The sequence below is a fragment of the Carlito syrichta genome, unplaced genomic scaffold (assembly GCF_000164805.1).
Source record: "Carlito syrichta isolate Samal-C Ts95f unplaced genomic scaffold, Tarsius_syrichta-2.0.1 Scaffold308836, whole genome shotgun sequence".
Lineage (NCBI taxonomy): Eukaryota > Metazoa > Chordata > Mammalia > Primates > Tarsiidae > Carlito > Carlito syrichta.
In genome coordinates this window covers 170,478-181,108 of record NW_007252932.1, presented here as the reverse complement: position 1 = coordinate 181,108, position 10,631 = coordinate 170,478, and the positions used below count along the sequence as shown (strand labels likewise).

Here is a 10,631-nt window from a genome sequence, read left to right as displayed (position 1 = left end):
TTTAAAAACCCTACTTTCTATGCATGTATGTGCATATGTGTATTTATAAAGCATAGATACTACTAGAGATCACTGGGCAATGGAAAAATACTTAGTACATTATTTAAGAACAATTGGCTATCCATATGGAAAATGTAATTGAACTAATTTCTTCTAAATTATTCTTTAAAATAATATAGTAGATTATCTTCATGACTTTATTGTAGAGAAAGGTTTTTATACTTGTTACAATAAACTATTAACCCTAGGATAAGCTGTTTTATTAAAGTTTTTTTCATTTTATTTTTTGAGTCAGGGACTCACTCCAACCCAGGATGGAGTGCAGTGGCATGATCACAGCCACTGAGCCTCGACCTGGTGGGCTCAGGTGATCCATCTTCCTCAACCTTCTGAATAGTTGGGACAACAGGTGAGTACCACCAAGCCCGGCTCATTTTAAAAATTTATTGTAAAGACCAGGTCTCGCCATGTTGCCTTGGCTGGACTCAAACTCCCGGACTCAAGGAATCTTCTTGCCTTGGCCTCCCAAAGTGCTGGGATTATAGGTGTGAACTACAGTGTCTGCCCCACTAGGGTAACCTTTGATAAAATTAAAACCTTTATGATTGAGCGCCTGGATCATGTGGAGTTTTTCCATTTCCCTGTGGACAGTGATAAATGATTCCATGTCCCTCTAGGAAAAGCCTGTAGGAAGAACATTCCTAGTGTTGCATTATAACATGGTTTCTCCAAGGCACCAGCCTTCCCCTCAATTGCAGGAGAGGCTCTGACATTATTGGCTTTGGTATTGCTACTGGGTTAGAATTTCTAAATACCCGTGACTCAAGACTGGTGACATCCCAGAAGACCTATTAGTTTATATACCTGTAAATGTCAAGTGGCACCTAATGCCTTGGAGAGGGAAGCACCCTCTCAGGCCTCCAAGGAGATGTGGGTTGAAGATGGTTAAGGAGGTTGCACATAATGGATACATTTAAACATCCCCATCTCTCCGAGCTGCTTTCAGACACCTTACTCAGCAAAGTAATAGTGAGGTAGATTTCACTGATAATAAGCTAGTGGTTTTCACAAACTGTTGTATACAGCAACATCTGGAGACTTCATTTTTAAACATTCAGGCCAGGTGCAGAGGCGTATGCCTATAATACCAGCACTTTGGGAGGCTGAGGTGGGTAAATCACTTGAGGCCAGAATTCAAGGTCAACCAGGACGATATAGTGAGACACCATTTCTAAAATAATAATAATAAAAAATTAGCCAGGCGTGGTGGTGTGCACCTGTTGTCCCAGCTAGTTGGGAGTATTGCTTGAGCCCAGGAGTTCCAAGCCACAGTGAACTATGATAGCACCACTGCATCCAATCTGGGTGACAGAGCCAAAGCCTGTCTCATTAAAAAAATTAAGGGCTCCAGTGTATTAAACTAAGATACTATGTTATGTGGGCCTCTGTAGTCTTTTGCAATTTCAGATGATTTTGATACATACCGAATATTGAGAACCATTGCTCTGAGCCACTGTCTTTACTTGACTGCTGATTAGAGTTACCTGGGGAGTTTTACCATGATACTGGTACCTGGATCCCAAGTCTGGTGAACCAGATTTTACTGGTTTGATGTGTGATCTGGATTTGGGACTATTTGGTATCTCCCAGGTGATTTAAAATACTGACAAATTTGGGAAATGCTATTCTTTGCTGCAGTGGAACTCAGGTTTTGTTTGTTTGTTTTGAGTTGGAGTCTCACTCTGTTACCCAGGCTGGAGTGCAGTGGCACACTCATGGCCACTGCAGCCTTGACCTGCTGGGCTCAGGTGGTTCTTCCACCTCAGCCTTCCAAGTAGCTGGAACCTCAGGGTTGCACCACTATGCCTGGCAAATTTTTGGATTTATTGTAGAGATGAGGTCTCGCCAAGTTTCCCAGGCTTGTCTTGAACCCATGGGCTCAGGCAATGCTCTCACTTTGGCCTCCCAAAGTGCTGGGAGAATAGGCATGAGCCACTGTGCCCGGCCTAATTCAGGTTTTAATTAGCTAACCCAGCATGCAATTAATCTCACTCTTAGGGGCTCAAAACACTTTCAGTCTGAGATAATGGGTGCTATAACCCATGTCAATGAATCCAAGCCTGTCATGTCTCATTTCTCCTTGTGCCAATACCGAAAGGAAGGAGCTGGGGAATAAATACCTCCAGCCAGTGCTCCTCCATTCCTCTCTGCCATCATGATGATCTCATCAGCCAAACCCACCTGGAAGCCAGACAGGAAGGTTGCCTGTGGTGGGCAGGACACATAGCAGTTTCCATGACACAGAGCAGGGAGAGCTCAGGGAGTGTGGATCAGGAGGGGAAAAGAGGACACCAGCAAACCTGTCCTGTGCATTGCACTCCAAAGTATACTGAATTTCCTGGCAATCAGGCAATAGAAAATATAAACTCTATGAATAAAGTATACAAGCAAAGTCATTAAATGAAAACTATATACAAACATAATTTGTGTTTACACATGCCACAACTAACACTTAAAAATGCAATAAAGAATTACTATAAATAAAAATAGCATAGCATTTCAAAATCCTTGAAATAAACCTATCAAAAGATATACAAATGGAAACAGCAATGCTCTGTTTATGAGAAACATTCCATATTCATGAATTCTAAGTCTCAGTGTGGTAAATTTGACAATGCTCTATAAAAATTAGAATGTTTTATAAACCTGGGAAATGTGCTTCTCTAACCTTAAAAATTGCCAGTAACAGAAAAAACACTCTTGACGTGAAAATGCAAAATGTGTAAACTTACCTCATCTAATAGGCATTCCGGAGTGCCAAAAAATGTATACACATTTTAAGAGATGTTCGCTGTAATCAGAATTGTGTGAATGCTGGTGGTAACCACTTTAAACACCTGTTGTAATTGCAGAAGTCAGAAGTGACTTGTGTTCATCTTATTGAGTATTCCAATTTTAATACAATTTTTCCTTTCTTAAACGTGTAATCATTTTTTGGCACCCTCTGTATTATAAAGCGGTGAATCATCTTGGGATTGTAAAAATGTTCTAAAATTGAATGTAAAGATTTACGACTGTGAATATACTAAAAACCATCGAATTGCTTACTTTACATGGGCTAATGCTATATGAGTTATATCTCAATAAAGTTGTAACAAAAAAACATAATGACATACCATGAAAAATCCACTGGAAATTCTAAATAGAATCACTGTCTGTTCCACATATTGGTGAGATATGGATCATGAAGAGCTGCCATGCACTGCTTTCCATGGTGCGCACCAGTACAGCCAATTAGTCTATCAGTGTAGTATTATCTATTTAGGTTGGATATTATATCCATACACCAGTCATTCTACTCCCCACATACGACTTTGAGAGAGATGTGCTCATTGTATCAACATACATATTCAAAAAGGCTTATAGCAGCATTGTTTACCATTTCTAAAACATGAAAACAAACCAAATAACCATAAACAGGAGAAGGGGTAATTTAATGTTTGACATACTTATTCAGTGGAATGGTACACATACCAAAGAGGAACACTCGACAGACACCTGTAAGAACTTAGCAAACATACATTTGGGCTAAAATAAGGTCTCATGAGAATACATACGGCATGATTCCATTTTTATGAAAATTCAAAATTTGTATAAAGTTTGAGAGAATCTATATTGTTTTAGAGATGGTACATAGGAGTAAAGCTTTAAAGAAAGGCCTAGATAGGGTGACTATGAAATGAGGATGAGGGTTAACCCAGGATAGCAAAGAAATTATTATTTCTATGAGAATTAGTAAGGAACCTTCATTCTTTTGTTTTTCTTGACCTTTGTTTCCTTTTTATCATGGTCTTCCTTTAAAATCATTTGTCCAAAAGTAAATATAATTTAAGTACTTCCTTTTTGATTGTAAAACTGGTAAAAAGTAATATTAACTGCTCAGATATAATTGGAAAAATTAACTTTTATTTACAAAAGAGATGGTCCCCCATTATTCAGAGAAGAGACCATGAATTGGAATTGGAACTCGGTGTTGTCATCATCCTGTACTTACACTCATAATCTCATCTGTGAAACAATAATTCATTAGTCAGAAGATCACCTGCTGGACTGTGAACAGGAAAATGTGACATAGAGGCTGGGTCACTGCAGAATGGATTTTGGTAAAGATGATTGAGGGGCAGTAGTGATATGCACTTTCCAGAAGCAGCACCGACAGCAGTCCTAGCCCAGGGTCTAGTGTCCAGCGTCAGAGCATCAGAGGTGCGAGCAGTGGTATCCTACAAAGGTGCTTTCTACCAGGGACCTGACCTAGGGTAGATTGTGGATTCTGTTCCCTGCTGTGTAGCCTCAAGCTTGGTTTTGTGGCCTTCCCACAATAAAACTAGCACTCAAGACCATATACACTATTTCATGTGTAAACTAAAAAAATCTGGTTTCCATCATTTGCTCCAAGTAGTGAGTGAGATTTCATTCTGGGGAATAGTTTTGGGTACCAGCATTCAAAGACATTCTTTTTTACAGAACTGAGAGCTACTTCCTGGATCTTCCACCTTACTATCTTATGGTAGAATGATGTGGATTTCTCAACATCACATTTCACAATTGATGTGATATACTCTCTTTTTTTCTGAGGGACAAAAATTCTTTTAGACAGGGTTTGAAAACCCTCCCTGGGCAATTTTTTATCACTGACTTTAGTGGTTCCCAATAGAGCAGAGCACTAGGATTTCTGGCACTGAGAAAATACTCAGGACTCTCCCAAGAACCCGTCTCAGCGTATTACACACAAGATCAAGGACTGCTTGCTTAACAAGCCCTACAGGTGAGGGTGATACACAGACATGTGAGATCCTGACCTGAGTTCTTGCTACTAAAGTGTGATCAGGCGATCAGCAGCATGAGTTCTAACCTGTTCTTGAATTCAGGACCTCACTCTAGACTCTAGAGATCCTGTATCTCTGCACAGCGTCCAGGTGACGCCTGCATACAGGAAGTCTGGAACTTCTTGGATCATGTGCCTTCTAGACATGGCATCATAACTGTGCAATCTGCTCTGGGCATGTAGTCTGATTAGATCCCTTAGCACTGTAGGTCCAGGGTTCAGCCCTTGTTCCTTTTGTCTTCTATAGAAAGGGAACACTCCCTCGGTGCTCTCATCCAAGCTTGAGGATTTAATTATCATTTATATGGTCCCACTCATTTGTCCAGCGGCTGCCCCACCTCCCTCCCCTGCATTCTAGTAGACACCTCCTCCTGTAAGTGCCTGCGATGGCCTCTCCTCAAGTATCTCCTGTAGTGTCTCCCTGTCTCCAATGACAGCAGCTCCATTCTTCTACTTACGCAGTCCAGAACTGCAGATGTCCTTGACTCCTCATCTCACACCCCAGACACAGTCCAGCAGGAAATGCTGTGACATCCACCTTCAATGTACACAGAATCCCATCAATTCCCACAATTTCCACTGCTCACACCACAGTCAAGGCAACCGACACCTCCAGCCTGGAACTACACTCGTTTCCTACTGTTCTCCCTCCTGCCTCGCTCGTCCCTTACCTAATTCTATTCTCAGCACAGTAGCCAGAGAAACTCTTAAATGAGAAGTTGTGTCATATCCCTTTGATCAAAACTGTCCCCTAATCTCCATCTCACTCAGTGCCAGGGTCAGTATCCTCCCCACACCCTCCAGGCCTCCCTACCGTGGCTGCACCTCTGAGGTTCCCTCAGCTACTCTCCATCCAGCCCTCCCAGCCTCCTCACTGTTCCCAGCACACAGACACCTGCTGCCCTGGTGGAACCCCCTGCCTGGAAAGAATGTTTCCAGACATTCTCATGGGTAACTCCTCAAGACCTTCCAATCTTTCCTCAAAGGTGACCTTTGCCATAGGGCCCACGCTGACCACCTGGATCAACAGCATCTTCCCTGTCTCCACATACCAACACTCTGGGCCATCTGCGCACAGCTCTTACCACCTTCCAACACAAACACTTTCCTAATTTAATCTGCTTACAGTATATTTATCATGTGTCTCTTCACTCTAGAACATATGCTCAAGGCCAGCAATTTTTCTGTTTTTATTTAACGATGTTTCTCAGGCACAAAAACAGTCTGTCATTTATCTGGCAACAACAAATGTCTGTTGAATGAACTATCATGTAGAGTACCTCCCTGTTCTAAACACACTATCTTTGTTAATGTAGCCTCAGTCCAAGTGCTGTTTTGTGGAACCTACAGCACGACGTCCTCTCACACAGATATCAAGGTCACCTGTGCTTTTTTTCACTAGTGTTGCTATGTGTCCCTCCCTCCATCCCTCCTCCCATACCCACCCTCCTGCACACGGCAACTCACAGTTGTATTTCTTTCTCAGGAAAGAACAATCCTTGACTATGGGCCCAATATTCCAAACAAATATAAATCTAAATGGAACTTGGCTATACAGACCCATGAGTTTGGAATGGAGCCAGCATTGGGTTTACTAGAACTAAGGGCAGGGACAGGAGATGGGAGAGCAGAGAGAAGAGGAGTCAACAGACATTGACCTAAGATGGTAACTATGGGGTCCCTTCTCTCTGCTAATTCCAGAAGTTGGTTCTGCTGAAAAGGTTGGGCACAGCAACAGGGATGGAACTGGGGGACATTACGTTAGGTGAAATAATCCAGGCACCAAAAGACAAATATCTCATGTTCCCTCTCCTATGTGAGAACTAAAAATATTGATCTCATGAAGGCAGCGAATAGATGGTGGTTACCAGAGGAAGAGTAGTGGGAAGGACAAGGAGGAATAAAGAGAGCTTGGCTAATGGGTACAAAAACACTGTTAGATAGAAGGAACAAGACCTAGTATAGAGTAGCGTGATAGGGTAACTATAGTTCACAATGATATACTGTATATTTCAAAATAAACACGCGAGATTTAGAATGTTCCCAACAAAAAGAAATGATGAATGTCTGAGGTGATGGATATCCTAATTACCCAGATTTTATCATTACATATCATATGCTTATATCAAATATCACAAGTACCCCATAAATATATACAATTGTTATGTATCCATCAAAATTGGAAAGAAATACAAAATAAAATAATAAAAAGGCTGAATAAAAGATGAAAAATATAACCCAGGAAAGAGCCCTTGAAGGATGGCAAGAACTAGACAGGTCTGAAAATTTGTCTTTTGATACCACAGAGATACCTTTGTAAAGGGGTCACCCTGGGTGAGGTCTGAGTCTCTGTGGTTACAAGTCCTGCTGGGACAAGGTTTTACTGAGGGCTCAAGGACAGCAGAGCAGTAAAGATGACAACTGAGGAGTGTCCATGTCAAAATGCATAATAAACTGAGCACCAATTGGGCACAGGCCCCTCTCACACTGGGCTCCTCACAGACTTCCCCTTCCAAACCTGCAATAGACTTAGTTCAGTAAACATGTGGATTCTGGAAGGTTCTCAGGTCTTCCATTTATTTCCTCTCTCAGGTTTTAGGAACCTTCTTTAGTTAGCTCATCAACCTCTCATGGCAAGATTTTGAAACACAAATTTATATTTGGATTCCTACTTTCATTAGGAATGTAAGAAGTTTTAGCACATCATGAAGTAGAGACAGGGATAGAGACACCTCGGAGCCCTTCCTCCCGCGCTCCCCCTCCTCAGAAAAGGAAAGATGAAGAGGGAAGGCACACAGGTCAGGGTGAGGAAAGGGGTCAATGTGGATACGGGGGTGGGCTCCTCTCCCTACATTTTCACATTATGCTAACAGTAACACAGACACATTCAAACGCCCTTTGTAGAAAGAGAAGTCAGAGGCTCTTGAAGTCACAAAGGGGAGGCATGAACATTCTTCTATCACTCAGTCCCACACAAGACAGCTGTGTCACGCTGTAGAAGAAAAGAGTCATGAATAAATACAAATCAGTTAAAGTAAGTGGTGACGTTAACAGCCCACCACACAGTCAAAATGTCCCCCAAATCCCTATAGCCTAGCTGTGTCTCCTCTGCCCACTCCTCCCCCCACCACATTATGCCCCCCAGAGTCACACCATTAGAAGTTGTAAGACACACATCAGAACCTTGGACACTCACCACCTGGAGTGGAACAAAACAGGCCCAGATAAGAGTCCACAGAAGATGTAATACTGGAGGAATTATGGGGTGGGTGAGCTCCCCCATGGGCTCCTATCTACACTAGTCCAAGAATCTGAGGGATCATGGCCACCATACTTACTTGCAGCCTGAGAGTAGCTCCCTCCATTTTCACCTGTGGGAAGAAAATGTTCAGTTAGAGACCAGGGAGAAAGCAGGGAGGGCCATGAGGTCCAAGGGGAACTCCTAGTCTTGAATCCCAGAGAAGATTCCCAAACTGTGACTATAGACCCAGGACAAAATCAGGAAACAACAGGAAAGGAAATGTACAAGAACTGGACCAACTGCTCTCCCCAACCCCCAGAGTTCTGTCTTCAGCAAGGACCTCTGTGACCAGCGACTGCTGAGAATCAGGTCCCCATCACCACAATCATCAAAGTGAAACCTGCCCTTTATTTCCACATTTTCTTTGCAAAAGAATAAGTGTTGGCACACAGGACCCCAGGCTGGGGAAGCATTCGTGTGTGGATGGTACTTCCCATTATTGAGGCAGGACACACATCTACCTAAACCTTGAAACTCTCAGTGGAACAAGAAAACCCAGACTCCACCCCTCATCCCTTCCTTACCTGAGCTCTTCCTCCATATCACAGCTCCAGTGACCACAGCTCCAAGGAAAACCAGGCCAACAAGGATTCCCACAATGAGGGGGATGGTCTGGGAAGATGGCTCTGGGAAAGGAAGGGAGTGTGAGGGGCCCTGACCCCAGGCTTCAGCCCTGACCCTGCTGAGGTCTCCAGAAGGCCTCCTGCTTTCCATGAGAAGAGACTTGACCTCTCATCGCCTCCTTACCCCATCTCAGGGTGTGGGGCTCTGGCAGCCCCTCATGCTGCACAAGGCATGTGTATCTCTGCTCCTCTCCAGGAGGTACCACCACAGCCGCCCACTTCTGGAAAGTTCCATCCCCTGAAGGCCTGGTCTCCACAAGCTCCATGTCCTGAGTTTGGTCTTCCCCATCCCGCTGCCAGGTCAGTGTGATCTCTGCAGGGTAGAAGCCCAGGGCCCAGCACCGCAGGGTGACGTCCCCATCAGGGCTGGTGTTGTGGGTCATATGTGTCTTTGGGGGATCTGAATGAAAAGTCAGAAATTTTAGGCACTTTGCATTGTTCTTGGGACATTCTAGCAGCAATCATGTGACTATCCTGAGAATGGACAGGACAACTGGAGTGGGGTAAGGAGTCAAAGCTCACACACCAGCCTGACACAGGCATCGGGGATGATCTATTCTTTGGAAAGTTCTAGTCTCTGAGAGAACAGGGACTTCTGGTCCTGACCTCAGTGGAGGCTGAGTGACTCTGGAGAGCTGGAATCAGACCTCCAGACACACTGAGTGTGAGGCAAAGAACAAAGTCTAAGAGAAAGTCATGATGCTCAAGGCTGCTGCAGGGGTGAAAGGGACCCGCTGATCCGCATTTCAGGGATTGTCTTCCCTTCTCTTCCCTCAGAGACTCCACCCCTTATTGTCCCAGAGAGAAGAGTGGACCTCAGAATCACTCTCTGTAATACGATCTGGAAACGCAGGAGGATTCTTCTTGCTCTGGATGGGAGGAGGGCGATATTCTAGGGTTGACCTCATTTGCTTCCCCTCCCTGTGGGGAGATCGGAGAGGCACCCCTTAGGTCTGGTACCCGTGCGCTGCAGTGTCCCCTTCCCATTCTCCAGGTATCTGAGCAGCATCTTCACACACTCCCCCTCCAGGTAGGCCTTCTGGTCCTCTGCAGCCCGGGCCTCCTCCCACTTGCGCTGGGTGATCTGAGCCGCCGTGTCCGCCGCGGTCCAGGAGCGCAGGTCCTCGTTCAGGGCGAGGTAGTCGGCGCCGTCGTAGGCGTGCTGTGTGTAGCCGTGGAGGAGGCTCCGGTCCGGCCCCACGTCGCAGCCGTGCATCCTCTGGATGGTGTGAGACCCTGAGCCCGCCTCGCTGTCAGCCCCGCACGCTCGACCCCGCTCCCTCCCTGGCCTGCCCACGAGGAGTTTGGTCTAAACTGAAAGTGAAACCAGGTGAAAGTCGCCTGAGGCTCTTCCCGAGTCGGGGGTCTCGGCTGGTCCCTCAGACTCGGGGTGAATCTCGGGCCGGGAGACTCGGACCACCCAGGCCGTCCGTGGGGGATGAAAAGGGCCGTGACCTGTGACCCGGGCCCGGGGTCACTCACCGGCCTCGCTCTGGTTGTAGTAGCCGAGCAGGGTCCGCAGGTTCACTCGGGATATCTGCGCGTTCCCCTTTTGGATCTGTGTCTCCCGGTCCCAATCCTCCGGGCCCTCCTGCTCCATCCACGGCGCCCGCGGCTCCATCCTCGGACTCGCCGCGTCGCTGTCGAACCGCACGAACGGCGTGTCGTCCACGTAGCCCACGGCGATGTGCCGGGGCTCCACGCGGCCGGGCCGTGACACGGAGGTGTAGAAATACCTCAGGGAGTGGGAGCCTGGGGGCGGGGAGGGGCTGAGACCCGGCCGAAACCTCCACCCGGCGTGGGTCCCCGGTTCCGAAGCTGA

At 45.7% G+C, this 10,631-nt stretch overlaps 1 pseudogene across 1 annotated transcript in view; it reads right to left on the bottom strand.

Annotated features, from left to right (window-relative positions):
• Window positions 1-6,965: 6,965 nt before the first annotated feature.
• Window positions 6,966-10,631, bottom strand: part of LOC103268465 — a 4,107-nt pseudogene continuing 441 nt past the window's right edge. The window contains exons 2-7 of the transcript XR_002482411.1: window positions 10,296-10,561; window positions 9,770-10,264; window positions 8,934-9,209; window positions 8,711-8,812; window positions 8,224-8,256; window positions 6,966-7,877 (exon numbers count right to left, since the gene is read on the bottom strand). The product of XR_002482411.1 is annotated as a class I histocompatibility antigen, Gogo-OKO alpha chain-like (transcript). The remainder of the gene's footprint in view (window positions 7,878-8,223; window positions 8,257-8,710; window positions 8,813-8,933; window positions 9,210-9,769; window positions 10,265-10,295; window positions 10,562-10,631) is intronic.